Source organism: Lynx rufus, unplaced genomic scaffold (assembly GCF_022079265.1).
Source record: "Lynx rufus isolate CCGP_SWC_20201006 ecotype Redwood Valley unplaced genomic scaffold, mLynRuf1.p SCAF_7, whole genome shotgun sequence".
Lineage (NCBI taxonomy): Eukaryota > Metazoa > Chordata > Mammalia > Carnivora > Felidae > Lynx > Lynx rufus.
In genome coordinates this window covers 42,769,801-42,786,599 of record NW_025814889.1, presented here as the reverse complement: position 1 = coordinate 42,786,599, position 16,799 = coordinate 42,769,801, and the positions used below count along the sequence as shown (strand labels likewise).

The 16,799-nt window shown below is 45.7% G+C and overlaps 1 pseudogene; it reads left to right on the top strand.

Moving 5' to 3' along the window:
• Nucleotides 1-4,017: 4,017 nt before the first annotated feature.
• On the top strand, nucleotides 4,018-5,227 carry LOC124501849 (protein JTB-like; annotated as a pseudogene).
• The last annotated feature ends 11,572 nt before the right edge of the window (nucleotides 5,228-16,799 follow it).

Below are 16,799 nucleotides of genomic sequence, written 5' to 3'. Positions count from 1 at the left end.
CCACCGCAATGAAGTAAAGATCACAACAGAGGGAATCAACTGAATTTTTTGGTTTCCCAGTACCCACAAAAGTTAGGTTTATACTATACTGTAGTTTATTACACTTGATCTTAGCCAAGAGGCCAAGCAGTGATTCTATACTGTAGTTTATTAAGTGTGCAAAACCATTATGTCTAAAAAATGTAGACGCCTTAATACTTGATTGCTAGAAAATACTAAGCATCATCTTTTTACGGGTGGAGGGTCTGGCTGATGAGGGTAGTGGTTGCTGAAGGCTGGTGTGGCTGGGGCAGTTTGTTTAAGACAACAATGACAGTTTGTGCTGCATTGATTGCTTCTTCCTTGCAAGGCCAATTTCTGTGCAACATGCATCAGTGCTATTTGGTATTTTACCTGCAGTAGAATTTCTTTCTAAACTGGAGTCCATCCTCTCAAACGCTGCTGCTGCTTTACCAACTAAGATCATGTAATATTCTGAGTGTTTTTCATGTTTATTTTTGAGAGAGAGAGCATGAGCTGGGAAGGGGCAGAGAGAGAGGGGGACAGAGGATCTGAAGCAGGTTCTGTACTGACAGCAGATAGCCCAATACGGGGCCCGAACCCATGAATCGTGAGATCATGACCTAAGCTGAAGTTGGACGCTTAACTGACTGAACCACCCAGGTGCCCCAAGATTATGTAAAATTTCACACCCTTTGTTGTCATTTCAACAGTCTTCATGGCATGGTCGCCAGCACTAGATTGCCATTTCAATAAACCACTTTCTTTGCTCATCTGTAAGAAGAAACTCGTCATCCATTCAAATTTTATCATGAGATTGTAGCCATTCAGTCACATCTTCAGGCTCCACATCTCATTCTCATTCTCTTGCTATTGCAGCCACATCTACAGTGACTTTACTGAGCTCTTGAACCCCTAAAAGTCCTCCATGAGGGTTGGAATCAACTTCTTCCAAACTTCTGTTAATGTTGCTATGTTGACCTCTTACCTTGAAGAATAGATCGTGGCATCTAGAATAGCAAATCCTTTCCAGAGGTTTTCAATGTACCTTGCCCAGATCTATCGGAAATCACAATCAATGGCAGCTATACAGCCTTACAAAAGGTCTTTCTTAATAAGACTTAAAAACCCTAAAATAAGACTTAAAAGTTGAAATTACTCCTTGCTCCATGAGCTACAGAATGGCTGTTGTGTTAGCAGGCATGAAAACAGCATGAATCTTGCTGGACATCTCCATCAGAGCTCTTGGGTGACCAGGTGCATGGTCAATGAACAGTCATAGTTTGGAACAAATCTTCTGATCAGTAGGTCTCAACGGTGGGTTTAAAATATTCAGTTAACCATATAAACAGTTAATTCTGTCATCCAGGCTTTGTTGTTCCATTTATAGAGCACAGGCAGAGTAGATTGAAAAGTTCTTGAGGGCCCTAGGGTTTTCAGAATGGTAAATGAGGATTGGCTTCAAATTGGTTACCAGCTGCATTAGCCTGTCCTTTGAAGCATGACTTCCCTCCAGCTACGAAAGTCCTAGATGGCATCTTCCAGTAGAGGCCTATTCCACCTGCATTGAAAATATGTGGTTTGAAAGTATTTTTCCCCATTCTAGTTTTTTTTTTATTCTCCTAACAAGGTTTTTCATGGAGTAATAGTTCTTGATTTTAACGAGATCCAATTTATGGATTTTTTCCTTTTATGGATCATGCTTTTAGTGTCAACTCTTAAGAACTCTTTGCCTAGGGGCGCCTGGGTGGCGCAGTCGGTTAAGCGTCCGACTTCAGCCAGGTCACGATCTCGCGGTCCCTGAGTTCGAGCCCCGCGTCGGGCTCTGGGCTGACGGCTCAGAGCCTGGAGTTTGTTTCCGATTCTGTGTCTCCCTCTCTCTCTGCCCCTCCCCCGTTCATGCTCTGTCTCTCTCTGTCCCCCCAAAAAAATAAATAAACGTTGAAAAAAAAAATTAATAAAAAAAAGAACTCTTTGCCTAGCTCTAGAGCCTGAAGATTTTTCTTCTGTTGCTTAGTTTTCTGTTTTAAATGTAAGTCGATTCATTTTCAGTTAATTTTTCTATTAGGTCTGAAACTTACATAGAGGTTCATTTTTTAGCCTGTAGAAAGCCAACTTCTCTAGCAGCATTTATTCAAAAGGCAATCCTTCCTCCACCGAATTCCATACCTTAGTCAAATCCACCCCACTCCTTGTTTTATTACTGTGGTCAAAATACCATAAAGTTTACCATTTTAACCATTTTTAGTTACACAGTTCACTGTCATAAAGTAGTTTCATAGTGCTGTGCAGAAATCTCCATATTCTACCTACTTCCTTTTTTTTATTTTTTAAATTTTTTTAACGTTTATTGATTTTTGAGACAGAGAGAGACAGAGCATGAACGGGGGAGGGGCAGAGAGAGAGGGAGACACAGAATCTGAAACAGGCTCCAGGCTCCGAGCTGTCAGCACAGAGCCCGACACGGGGCTCGAACTCACGGACCGCGAGATCATGACCTGAGCCGAAGTCGGCCGCCCAACCGACTGAGCCACCCAGGCGCCCCTCTACCTACTTCCTATAAGTGTAATCATATATTTGTCTCTTTGCGTCTGGAGTATCTCATTCAGGATGTTTTCCAGCTCCTCCATGTTGTAGGAGTATGGACCACAATTTGTTTATCCATTAATCCATCCATCAATCCATTCCTTTTAAAGACCCTTTTGGGAAGCCTCCTACAACAACACACCTGCTTGTCCCTCTTTAGCTGGTGCTTAATCCCACGGCCGTACCTGATCATACGAGTGGTTTGGAAATGTACGTAGTTAGCTGAGCAGTAATAGGCCCAGCTAAAAATCAGAGTCTGTTACTAAGGAAGACAAAACTGATTTGAGACGCAACTATTAGTCTCCATATTTGGGTGATATCAAAAGGAGTTACCTGGTCTTCAGAATAGAATTCAGTGCTCAGGATAGTGAATTCTGGAATTGTTTTCCTTTTCTTCGGTATTTACTCCACTTTTTTTAAGTGTTATATTTTTAGGTAGTCTCTACACCCAACGTGGGGCTCAAATTCATGATCCCAAGATCAAGCATCCCATGTTCTGGGGTGTCTGGGTGGCTCAGTTGGCTAAGCATCTGACTCTTGATTGCAGCTCAGGCCCGGGTCCCAGTGTTGTGGGATTGAGCCTCCTATCTGGCTCTGTGCTGAGCATGGAGCCTGATTGGGATCCTATCCCCTCCCCTCCCCTTCTCCTCCCCCTTCCCTCCCCTCCCCCTCCCCTCCCCTCCTCCTCCCCCTCCCCTCCCCTCCTCCTCCCCCTTCCCTCCCCCTCCCCTCCCCTCCTCCTCCCCCTTCCCTCCCCCTCCCCTCCCCTTCTCCTCCCCCTCCCCTCCCCTCCTCCTCCCCCTTCCCTCCCCCTCCCCTCCCCTCCTCCTCCCCCTTCCCTCCCCTCCCCTCCTCCTCCCCCTTCCCTCCCCTCCCCCTCCCCTCCCCTTCTCCTCCCCTTCCCTCCCCTCCCCCTCCCCTCCCCCTCCCCTCCCCTTCTCCTCCCCCTCCCCTCCCCCTCCCCTCCCCTTCTCCTCCCCTTCCCCTTCTCCTCCCCTCCCCTCCCCTCCCCATCCCCTCCCTTCTTTCTTTCCTTCCTCCCTCACTCTCTCTCCCTCTCTTTCCCTCCCTCCCTCTCCCACTGCCCTTCTCCCCTGCTCGCACTCTTTCTCCAAAAAATAAGAAGATAATAGTGTAAGGCTCTTTCCACTATTTAGAAGCCATGGAGGCCTGCCGGTGACAGGACGTCTAAACCAAATGTCTGGAAGGCTCCGGGCTAAGGCCAATTTTGCTGGTTATAAGTAGTGTCTCTGAAACCAAAGGGCCCACACAGCTCTTCTTAAAATTGAAGGTAAAAAAAATAAAAAGGTATATTTGTTCAAGATGAAACAATTCTGTCAAAGCGAGACACAGGCTTATGTGTGCAAAGCAGAGAACACCAGAGTAATTTGAGAAAGGTAACTGGGGCCCAAAGAAACAGCGGCAGGGTTCATGCCTAATTCCTGCGAAGGCCATCAGACACGGAATCCAGGTGATGCTGTAAGTCTCAAGGCTTTAAACATTTAAAAAGTAAGTAATTTCACAGTATGGATTTGCCAAAGAAAACTGAGATAACAATATGATAAAAATTACATTTATTAATAAACTCCTGTTTCAATTTGCCACCAGAAAAAATTTTAATTTTCTTCAGGAACTATTAAATTCTCTTATGAAACTACCTAATGAATACGTCACTGTTTCCCTTTTTGCCCTGCAGACAGGGAAGACGGGTGCTAAATTTAATGTTTAAGCCTAGTTACTAGAGATAGAGCCACTAGTTAGTGTGTTAGCTCTTTTCTCTTTTTCAAGGTAAGATATTCTCTTTCTACCTAAACTGGTTTATTGTAAATACATATCTTATTTTAAGCCACCTGAAATCCAATTTGGAAACTGATTTCAATGATTAATATTTTTCTTACATTTTGAAGATTGGGCTGGGCGTCTTCCGCAGGGCAAGAAATCTCCCGCAGGGACCTAGAGAGGGCCTTTCCCGAGGCTTGTCAGGGTCCAAAGAAGTGAGCCCACAGCCCAATCCAACAAATGAGTGTTGGCTTTTCTTGCTGCGGCTAAGGGGACATCCCAATAAAGCCTTTGCCCTGATAGGCACTGCTGGTGTTTCTCAGCCCGGATCTGGAACCTCCCACCGGCTGCAGAGTAAGTGAGCCCTAGACGAGGCGGGAGGCCAGTCCAGAAGGTCCCTCTGTCCTGAGGGCTCAGACCGAGCCCTCTAAGCCTAGGGGCGCAGGGAGGCGTGGCCTCCCCCAGGGCAGGTTGCTCGGCGGCTTGCACCTTAAACCTCTGCCAATCGGAGGCTCCTGTGCCGGCGCAGAAGCTATCAGTGAGCGCCTCCAATTCGCCGGGCTGGCTGTTGCAAGAGTTTGTGGTGGCAGAAGCATGTGCTCCATGCTCTAATTTCCAGGCTAACCACGACCCCCGCCCCGAGTGTGGTTCCACAGGGTATGTGGAGAAAATTACATGCAGCTCATCAAAGAGGAATGAATTGAAAAGCTGCCGCTCTGCTCTGGTGGAACATCACTCACTTCTGGAAATCTGAAGGGTCTGTCGTGGGCGTGGCTTTGGTCTTCGCTTGACTTGCCATCGTTTGGGACAGCGGGGCAGAAAAACTCCGGAAGGGGCCCAGAGACAAATCGAGTCCCTGTAGCTACTTTCTACCCTTGCATAAGAGCCTTGGGGGTTGTACCTCAGACAGACAGTAGGATGAATGGACTTATGCTCCCTCGCTCTTGGGGACTTGTGGCTGCCCCTCCATCTCCTGTATAGATCCCCAGCGAGCAAAATAAAGAGTAGAATAGTTCCCTCCCCTATTGTAATTTGGTTTGGGACAGGAATTGGGTTTGGAATGTGGTGGCAGGCATGGGAATGGGGTAGCGACTCTAGGCCTCGGTTTACCTATCATGCCTTTCTGCTGCTTACTTAAAACTTTGAGGATATACTTTCAGCAAAAAAGTTTATTTCTCAGCCCAAACATCTGTTTCCCCCTCAATACTAACCCCCAAGAAGAAATAACATTGCAGATGTACAACTAGCATACATAAAGATCTCCCACTTTAGGTACTTAGAAAGAAATCCAAACTTGTCTGTATTCAGGAGAGACGCATCCATATTTCAGATAATTGAAGCTGCCGGAAAAACCATTCTTTTTTTTTTTTTCCCCCTTAAAATCATCCTTCGCCCGAACAAGTTTTATCCATGCAAAAAGCATGGGAAGCATAATCATTGTTTGCTATCAGTGTTCCATCACACTCCTAGATCAGTGGTTCTCAACTGAGGTTGCCATTAGACTCACCCGTGGCACTTTTAAACAATACCTAATCTGCGCCCATCTCCAGACCTATTAAATCTCAGTTTTCCAGGGCAGGGTTGAGGCAGAGGCAGAGGCAGAGGCAGATAAATATATACATATATATATACACATATATGTGTGTATATATATATGTATATTTCTCCCCCCCCCCCCAGCTGATTCTAACATGCGATCAAGTTTGGGAACTACTGCTCTTGAGTCTCTGCCAGTATCTGTAAAGACATCCCTACCTGAAGTTTCCCATCTGAATTTCCTTCTCACGAAAGGAACCGCGATTGTAGGGGAAACCGCCTATGTAGGTCGCATGTCTCAATCCCTTGGACCTTATAGTCTTTAAACTTTTTTTACTCCCCAAATCTCTCCAACTGAGAAGGTAGAATCAGTATGGCGTTGAGAACTGCACGCAGTAAAGCTCAAGACGGATGATAAACACCGTAAGTAGTTGTCAACTGGGGGCATTCCCTTCTCCCCCCCGCCACCCCCCACCCCCACCCCCACCCCATCTGGCACGGGCTGGAGTGTTTGGAGGCATTTTATTGGATGACTCCAACTAAGGGAGTGCTGCTGACACCTAGTGGGTAAAGGTCGGAGATGCTCCAAAACCGCTGCAATGCAGAGCTCCCTAAAACAAAGAATTATCTAACACAAAATGTCAACAATGATTGTATTCATCGGTGTCCTTAAGTCCAGAATGTTTTACAACTTCATGTTCCCTGGGGAAATAAAGCCTGACACTTCCCATACTCTGTTTTTACACATTTAATAGTGTGATTAGAAAGTGAATAATCACTAAAAAAAATAGAAAAGTGAATAATCACTAAGGATTCAATTTAGGAATGATAAGGGGTGGGGAAAGCTTATTTATGTTGAGGGAGGAAGGGATGGGATCATTGATGGATACTGATACACTGTTGTACTCTTATATATATAATCCAGATTTGTTTTTACATATTTATTGAGTTTACGGTAGCAAAGAAATAGAAATCTCCTAAATAAAAAAGCAGAGGAATAGGACTTAGCATGTTTATGTCCTGATTTATTCACTCATTTAGGGAAAACAGTATGATTTCAAAAACTTAAAGGGGGCGCCTGGGTGACTCAGCTGGTTAAACATCTGCCTTCCGCCCAGGTTCGGATCTCACGGTTGGTGAGTTCGGTGAGTTCGAGCCATAGAGGGGCTCTCTGCTCTCAGTGAAGAGCCCACTTTGGATCCTCTGTCTCCTCTCTCTCCCCCGCGCGCTTGCTCTCTCTGAAAAAATAAACATTAACAAAGAAAAAGACTTCTGAGTCTGACTTCTCTAAAACCTGAGCCCGATGTGACAATTTGGGAAAATCGAGATTTTTTTCAAGGAATGGGTTTTCCTGTTCAACCTTAACCCAGAGGGGGCGACCCTGGCGCCATAGCAGAGTTCCAATCTAACTGATTTATGAGTTCCTCCGGGCTCCAAGTTGAAAGCCTCCACAGCAAGCTTTAGGTAAGCCAAATGTCTGCCTTAAATGCCTGACAGCAGTGTTTCTCAGATTTTAATGTGCACACAAATCCCCTGAGGATCTTGCTAAGGTACAGGTTATGATTCAATAGGTCTGACTTTGGGTCTGCTCCCACGTTATATCGATGCTGCTGATTGATGGTAGAGCACATTTTGACTGGCCTAGAGAAAAAAAAAAAAGGGTAGGGCCAGAAGGGGTCCTGCTGAGTCGCCGTCTTGGCAATAATCCAAAATGTCTGAAGAGCTCGTTAAAAGGTGTCCTTCCAAGACTATTCTGCACTAGAGGATGGGGTCCTCCAGCGGGACTACACGATGGGGCAAAGGGATAGAAATCCAGGGGTGAGAACTGGGCCATATGTCCCCTACTGGAAAGAATACTCCATTACTCCTTGAACGTAATTGGGAAGAATGATCTTTCTCTCCTTAGGTTGGTGTTCAGGCCAATACACTGTCACAGTCTCATCAACCTTTCCTTATCAGCAATAAGGCTAGGATGATGGAAATGTTCATAATTCAAGGTCTACAGAAGTCTAACTAACCTAGAAGTCTCAGAGAGAATCCCAAGCAGGCTCTGCACTGTCAGCACAAAGCTCAACGTGGGGCTCAATCTCACAAACTGTGAGATCATGACCTGAGCCGAAATCAAGAGTCAGATGCTTAACCCACTGAGCCACCCAGTCGCCCCTATCAAAACCATTCTTTTTTCAAGTTTATTTACTTATTTTTAAGAGAGAGAGTGTAAATGGGGCAGGGGCAGCGAGCCGGGGGGGGGGGGGGGAACAGAGGACCTGAGACGGGCCCTGAGATGTCAGCAGAGAAGCTGATGTGGGGCTGGAACTCACGAACGTGAGATCATGACCTGAGCTGAAGGCAGACGCTTAACCGACTGAGACAACCAGGTGCCCCACTAATCAGCTGTTTTAAAATAATCCTGGATTATCTGGGTGGCCCAATAGAATCAGAAGGGTTTTTAAACATGGAAGAGGGAAGCGGAAAAGAGTTTGCTAGAAGGAGATGTGAGAAGGACCCAACCCACTGTGGTTGCTTGCTTTGAAGACAAAGGAAGGGGGCCAGGAGCCAAGGAATGCCAGTAGCTGCTACCAGTTGGAGAAGACAAGGAAAGGGATTCTTCCTTAGAGCTTTTAGAAGGGAAACCCAGCCCTGCCAGTACTTTGATTTTAGCCAGCAAGAGCTGGCTATAGAATGGCTATTTTGACCTATAGAATGTACTGCAAGATAATAAATTCATGGTGTTTTCAAGCCACTAAGTTTGTGGTGATTTGTTGCAGTGACAGTAGAGCAATAACACAGGGGGAGGAGACGATAGGAATAAATCTTGGTTTTCAACCTGGGACAATTTTGTCCCCCAACGTAGTAATGTCTGGAGACATTTTTGCTTGTCATGACTGAAAGCAGGGGGTACAACCAGCATCTATTGGGTAGAGGTCAAGAATGCTGGTAAATGTTCTGTAATGCACAGGGCAGCCCCTCAACAAAGAATTATCCGGCTCAAGATGTTACTAATGCTGCTATTAAGAAACCTGAGAGAGGGGCGCCTGGGTGGCTCGGTCAGTTAAGCGTCCGACTTTGGCTCAGGTCATGATCTCACGGTCCGTGAGTTCGAGCCCCGCATCAGGCTCTGTGCTGATAGCTCGGAGCCTGGAGCCTGCTTCAGATTCTGTGTCTCCCTCTCTCTCTGCCCCTCCCCTGCTCATGCTCTGTCTCTCTCTGTCTCAAAAATAAATAAATGTTAAAAAAAAAAAAAAGAAAGAAAGAAAGAAACCTGAGAGAGGGGCGCCTAGGTGGCTCAGTTGGTTGGGCGTCTCACTTCGGCTCAGGTCATGATCTCTCGGTCCATGAGTTCGAGCCCCGCGTTGGGCTCTGTGCTGACAGCTCAGAGCCCAGAGCCTGCTTCGGATTCTGTGTCCCCCTCTCTCTCTGCCCCTCCCCTGCTCATGCTCTGTCTCTCTCTGTCAAAAATAAGCAAACATTAAAAAAATTTTTTTAAGAAATCTGGGAGAAATGTAGATTACTGTCAAGGTCCCGGCATTTGTTTTGAATGCTGGTTTCATGAGTGCCCCTTGAATTATTAAAACTAATGACAGAGCTGATTATAAATAAATAAAGGCAGGCCATTTGTAGACTAACAAGGGCATGGCTCGAATTGTCACAAACCAAGGTTTATGATTAATCCATAAGTGTGTACCCCAGATTCCGGGAGAAAATAATGATGAAACAGATAAATAAAAGAAGCCATGGGAAAGTTTGCCGGTTAGCTCACCATGTTCTCACTACCAGGTTATAAGGAAAGTCTGCTTCAGACCAAATGCCGAGGTATACTCAGACATTCGGCATTTATTCATTAATAAGGATACACAAAACATTTCGTACAAACTGTTCTATAGACCCAGTGGTGTTTCAGCTTTCTGTCTTTTTAGGTCCCTGAACTAATACCTCTCATGAAAGGTTCATGCCAGGCAGATGTGACAACATTCCAGAGGCAACTACAAATTCTGTCAAACAGGGAAAGTTAGTATTCAAGCCACAAAGGCCTCAGGCCTTACAGAATTCTTCCTTTTTTTTTTTTTTTTAAGTTTATTTCTTCATTTTTCAGAGAGAGAAAGAGAGAGAGAGAGAGAGCATGAGTGCTTACGGTGGAGGGGCAGAGAGAGAGAGAGGGAGACCCAGAATCCGAAGTAGGCTCCAGGCTCTGAGCTGTCCGCACAGAGCCCGATGCGGGGCTCGAACCCATGGACCGCGAGATCATGACATGAGCCGAAGTCAGACACTTAACCAACTGAGCCACCCAGACGCCCTTCTTGCAGAATTCTTATTCCCTCTTCATGCAAGAAAGGAGAAGTCTCTAAAATATTTTTACCAATGCACGTATCTTAAATACCTTTATTTTCAACTGGGTGCATTTCTAATAAGTCTCTAATGTCACCAATAAAAACACAACTTGTCATAGTCACTCTGCAAATTCACCAAGTCTTGGGTTCTAATCAAGATAAGGATATCAGAAGCATTTTTTCATAGGTGTCTCTAGAATGTGGCTTTTCTTGCACAAACTGGATTGTCACTAAAGTATGGATACTGAATTAAGACAGCTAACTACCCCTGAAGTTTAAACAAACTAGGACATACAACATACAACATCTGGCCAAAGCCAGATGCTCAACCAACTGAGCCACCCAGGTGCCCCGAATCACCAGAGCTTTTAAATGTCATTCTCAGGGTGCCTGGGTGGCACAGTCGGTTAAGCGTCCGACTTCAGCCAGGTCACAATCTCACGGTCCGTGAGTTCGAGCCCCGCGTCAGGCTCTGGGCTGACGGCTCAGAGCCTGGAGCCTGTTTCCGATTCTGTGTCTCCCTCTCTCTCTGCCCCTCCCCCGTTCATGCTCTGTCTCTCTCTGTCCCAAAAATAAATAAACGTCGAAAAAAAAAATTAAAAAAAAAAAATAAATGTCATTCTGGCCACTCTAGGCCAGAGACAAGCCTAGAGAGGTGTGTCCAGTCTTATATCTAGAGACTTCTAAGGCTCGGTTCAAATTACCAGCAATGGCAATGGTTCCATGAAGGAATTCTCTATGGGCCTTGCCATATCCTGGGAAGTCTCTTTAAAAACAGGCATGGTTTTTGAGGTGCCTGGGTGGCACAGTCGGTTAAGCATCCGACTTTAGCTCAGGTCATGATCTCACAGTCCATGGGTTTGAGCCCCGCATCGGGCTCTGTGCTGACAGCTCAGAGCCTGGAGCCTTCTTCGGATTCTGGGTCTCCCTCTCTCTCTCTCTGCCCCTCCCCTGTTCGTGCTCTGTCTCTCTCTCTCTCTCAAGAATAAATAAACATTAAAACAAATTTTTTAAAAAAATTAAAAAACAGGCATGGTTCCTCTCTAGTCTCAGATCTCCAAAAAAGAACATTCCTTTATACTGCCACAGTTGGAACCGACCTCAGACAGGGGACAGGCTATAAAGTACCTCAAACGCATGTAGAAATCTCTATCTTCCTACCCCAAGTCCTTCCTCCACATCTCAGTGTCATCTGTTTGTGGGAAAGGAACCAGGATTAAGCTTGTTCTGCTTCTGTACTTCTTTCAAATCTCTTCCCTCTTATACTAGGGCTGTGCAGTAACCAAAGAAGACAGGAATCCAAACATTTGAATTCTCTGATTTTGCCCTGACCGCACTATCGGGGGTTCGAAAGGGAAATTATGCCTCCATTAATACCTCACCTATACCCCACCACAATGGGCTGAGGATGTGGACTCCTTGGCATTGAACTCCGATGATTCCTGGTCAGTAGCCTCCCATCACAGTCGACAGACTGAGCCTTTACGATAAGGGCTAAAAAGTACTTGTGGGACTTCATGATGTGAAGATAACCATCGGTGATGTGAAGTGAAGCAGTTTCTATGGAGTTGTAGGAAAACTGAGGCAACAAAATTAACACTACTTTTGAGTATTATGGATGATAGGAGGATGCAAGGTATTTGTCAAGTTTTGGATTTCGGTTGCCGGTGGTGTTCTAAGAGAAGGAACTGGAGCACGTTACTAGAAAAAAGGAACTCGCGCTGCCTGGGTGGCCTCCGTTGGTGAAGCGTCCGACTTCAGCTCAGCTCACGATCTCACGGTTCGCGGGTTCGATTTCCGCATCAGGCGCGCTGTTATCAGCCTGTCAGTGCAGAGCCTAGAGCCTGCTTCAGATTCTGTGTCTCCCTCTCTTTTTAGCCCTCCCTGACTTGTGCTCTGTCTCTCTCTGTCTCTCAAAAATGAATCAACATTAAACAAAATTAAAAAAAAGAAAAAGGAAAGGAAGAAGGAATTCACAAGTCTTTGTTATTTTGCTTTATTTATTTGTTTTTACTTTAGAGAGAGAGGGCATGAGCAGGGGAGAGGGGCAGAGAGGGGATCTCAAGAAGGCTCCCCTATCAGTGTGGAGCCCAAAGCAGGGCTCAATCCCACCGTCCTGGGATCATGACCTGAGCCAAAATCAAGAGTCGATTGCTCAACCAACTGAGCCACGCAGGCAACCCAGGACTTCACGTCTTTGGACCATGGGGAAGAGGAACATCAGAGCTGTGGTGACTGCTTGGCCCCAAAGGAGGAGAAGAAAAGGTAGAGGGTCTCAGCCTTGAGATTTGAGAGCAGGAGTTGGGATACACGGGAGCAGAGAGGACTTTCTTTCTTTGTTGTTGTTTTTTTAAATTTTTTTTAACGTTTATTAATTTTTGAGACAGGGAGAGACAGCATGAACGGGGGAGGATCAGAGAGAGAGGGAGACACAAAATCTGAAACAGGCTCCAGGCTCTGAGCCATCAGCACAGAGCCCGACGCGGGGCTCGAACTCACGGACCGCGAGATCATGACCTGAGCCGAAGTCGGATGCTTAACCGACTGACCCACCCAGGCGCCCCAGAGAGGACTTTATTAACAAGAGGAAAATACATTACGTGGAATCACACAACGGCCCGTTTCTCAGTGAGGTGGAAGAAAGGTCATCTGCTGAGAGTGAGGGAGACAGCAATTCTGTGACTGACATTAGAAGTGTTGGGTAATCACAGTAATAATCCTTGCTAATTAATAGTTATACAGTGTTACTGGGTACCAAGCCCTATGCTAGGTGCTATACGCACATTGTCACATTAGTCATCGCCACAGCCCTTTGCGGTAAAAACTCGTACTATTCCCATCACACATACGAGGATGGGAGATAAGTTGCTTGCCCAAGTTCGCACAGCGAGTCCTTGTGTGGAGTCCTTGATTGTTTCAGGTTGGAGAATGAATCCGGTCCCTGTTACTCCATCTTGATCAGAAGTCCTTGTAGTATGTCTTGATTTGTTTGTTTTTGTTTTTAAAAATTTTTTATGTTTGTTTTTTGAGAGAGAGAGAGAGAGAGACAGAGCATGAGCGGGGGAGGGGCAGAGAGAGAGGGAGACACAGAATCCAAAGCAGGCTCCAGGCTCCGAGCTGTCAGCTCAGAGCCGGATGCAGGGCTCCAACTCATGAACCGCGAGATCGTGACCTGAGCCAAAGTTGGATGCTTAACCAACTGACCCGGGTACCCCTAGTATATCTTAATTTGAGGGAGCATATTTCTCTTTTTTTAATTGATATTTATATGTAATTTATATTAGAATTCTTTTTTTTAATTTTATTTTTTAATTTACATTCAAATTAGCATATAGTGCAACAGTGATTTCAGGAGTAGATTCCTTAGTGCCCCTTACCCATTTAGCCCATTCCCCCTCCCACACTCCTTCCAGTAACCCTCTGGTTGTTCTCCATACTTATGAGTCTCTTATGCCTTGTCCTCCTCCCTGTTTTTATATTATTTTTGTTTCCTTTCCCTTATGTTCATCTGTTTTGTCTCTTAAAATCCTCATATGGGTGAGGTCATATGATATCTGTCTTTCTCTGACTAATTTTGCTTAGCATAATACCCTCTAGTTCCATCCACATTATTGTGAATGGCAAGATTTCATTCTTTTTGATTGCCGAGTAATACTCCATTGTATATATATATATATATATATATATATATATATATATATATACCACATCTTCTTTATCCATGCATCCATCAATGGACATTTGGGCTTTCTCTATACTTTGGCTTTTGTTGATAGTGCTGCGATAAACACTGGGGTGCATGTGTCCTTTCGAAACAGCACACCTGTATCCCTTGGATAAATACCTAGTAGTGCAATTGCTGGGTCGTAGGGTAGTTCTGTTTTTAGTTTTTTGAGGAACCTGCATACTGTTTTCCAGAAGGGAAACACCAGCTTGCATTCCCATTTTTTAAAAATAATTGTTTTAAATGTTTATTAATTTGGGGGAGATAGAGAGACAGAGTGAGGGAGGGGCATAGAGAGAGATTCACAGAATCTGAAGCAGGCTCCAGGCTCTGAGCTGTCAGCACAGAGCCTGATGCAGGACTCAAACCCACGAAGTGCAGGATCATGACCTGGGCCGAAGTCAGACACTCAACCGACTGAGCCACCCAAAGGTGCCCCTAAGTGAGCATCTTTCAAGTACCCAGTAGTGATATGTGGCTAATGGCTATCCTAGTGGACAGTGTGGGACTAGAAGGTCTGAGAATCTAGATGAAGTTGAAAGCCATGAACTGATAGTAAAATACATCTTCAGTGTGATGTGACTTTCTCTGTGAGTTCTAAACTGAACAGTGTGAGGCAGGTGGGACGGAAAGACTGAGATGCGGAATAAGTAATGCTTCAAGTAAAAGGTTCAGATGTGCATTCTGGGATCCAGACCAGTTGAGGAAGGAAGAGAGACTGGGAGGGTCCCATGGTCTGGAAGACATGAGGTGATAAGGAACTGAGGGTGGAAGGAGTTTCAGGAGGATCTTGGACCATCCTGAATTTGGGGGTGGCACCCTTCGAGGGTTCAGCTCCAGGATGCCGAGATTCACGAGGCATAGCATTTCTGGGTCCGCCTATGCCGATATTCAAGGATAACATCCATCTACATATGAAATAGAAAACTAGAAGGTTTAGCGAGAGTCTTAGAAGCAGTAAATAAACACGGGCGCCTGAGTAGTTCAGTCCGTTGAGCATCTGACTCTCGATTTCCGCTCAGGTCATGATCCCAGGGTCACAGGATCCCAGCTCTGCTCAGCGCAAAGCCTGCTTGAGATTCTCTCTCTCCCCCACTCTGCCCCTCTCCCCTGCTGGTGCACACACACACACTCTCTCTCTCTTAAAAAAAAAAAATTAGGGGCGCCTGGGTGGTGCAGTCGGTTAAGCGTCCGACTTCAGCCAGGTCACGATCTCGCGGTCCGTGGGTTCGAGCCCCGCGTCGGGCTCTGGGCTGATGGCTTAGAGCCTGGAGCCTGTTTCCGATTCTGTGTCTCCCTCTCTCTCTGCCCCTCCCCCGTTCATGCTCTGTCTCTCTCTGTCCCAAAAATAAATAAACGTTGAAAAAAAAAATTAAAAAAAAAATTAAAGAAAAAGAAGCAACAAACACATCATTTTTCGACACTGATTAGCAACATGGAGAAAAGGTGTCTCTGAACGTTTTCTAATCGAAGCAAAATCTTGCCAAATGCTGATACCCCGTTTGCTGAATTTCCCCAGAGACACATTGATCCGGAGAATTAATCTGCTCCCTACCAATCTAGTAAGTGTGTCAGATTGGTGGGGAGACATAGAGGTTTTTGAGTATGTGCCAGAGTCCGGCCCCAGCAGGTCCAGGGGTTCCCGAAGGATGAACAGCGTCGGTGAAAGAGTGAAAATAAAATAAAACAAAAATAAAAATGGACGCGGACAACAGCAGTGTGTTGGACTGGCCGCTTTATTGTGGCAAACGTGGCATTATATTTGCTAGCAATTTCCTTATGCTAGCAAATTCTTCTATGTTTTCTGGCATTCCCTAATTCTAAAAATGTTCCTATGTGTGATCACCCTTTAAGGGATAACATGGTTATTTTCTCATAACGTTCCCTCCTGCCCCTTGCTGATTGATTAATTTCTTACATTATTTTCATTATGTATCTACGTTTATCTATAATCTATAAAGCATTTGCTTTGCTGTTTTCATGAAACGTCATCTATCTCTCAACACCTCAGGTGGAACAGTTACAGGGACATGACCTCTTAGTTGTTTCCCTGAACCACTTGCGGTTTAAGGAACAAAAGTGTTCGCCTCGGTCCAAGGTGCCAGGAGGGGGCCCAGAGGGCCTTAGGAACCCACGCCTTTTGCCCTCTCAGAGGCACCTAGGAACCAATGCACCTAGGAACCAATGAACCATTCTGTTTACCTTAACTGACTAGGTTCGATCATCATCTGGAATGCCTCCTGGGGGCCAAGCGGGCCTAGGGGTCGGAGTAACTTGTACCCATAGATACACTCCTTTGTTGCCGGAGCGGGGCTTTTAAATCCATTTGTCCCTTCTTGGCTGGGAAATGCATGAGGCTATCCTTCCTTTCGGTAGAGGAGTCTTTATAGGGGGTGGCAAGGGCTAAATGCAGGGCCGCACAATTTCCTTGCGGAAACTTATTTCTTTCCCCAACAGTTCTTTTTCCCCGGGGGGCCTGTCGAGGGCGATTCCCCAACAGACAATCCCCCAGGTACTTTTATTAAGGCCAAATTACATAAAGGCGGGAGTACGAGAAGCTTCATTGTCCGTGGGCCACCTTGCAGTCCCGATCCGTCCACCCCCTGGGCCCTGCCATCAGGCTGGTTGGATAGCTCGGCTTCCGGCAAGTATGTTTCCCTTCCTTTGTCTTTCTTTTAGTAGCAAAGACAGTATACTAAGGGAATAGACTTAATAGCATGCGGTGTGCTAAGACCTATCTTTCCCAGCCTGTTTCTCCACACTCCGTCCCGCGTCCCAATAGGAGTTATGTAAATGGATAGGCTGTTTAGGGTAAGTGAGTCATGCTTGGTTGAGAAGGCTCTACT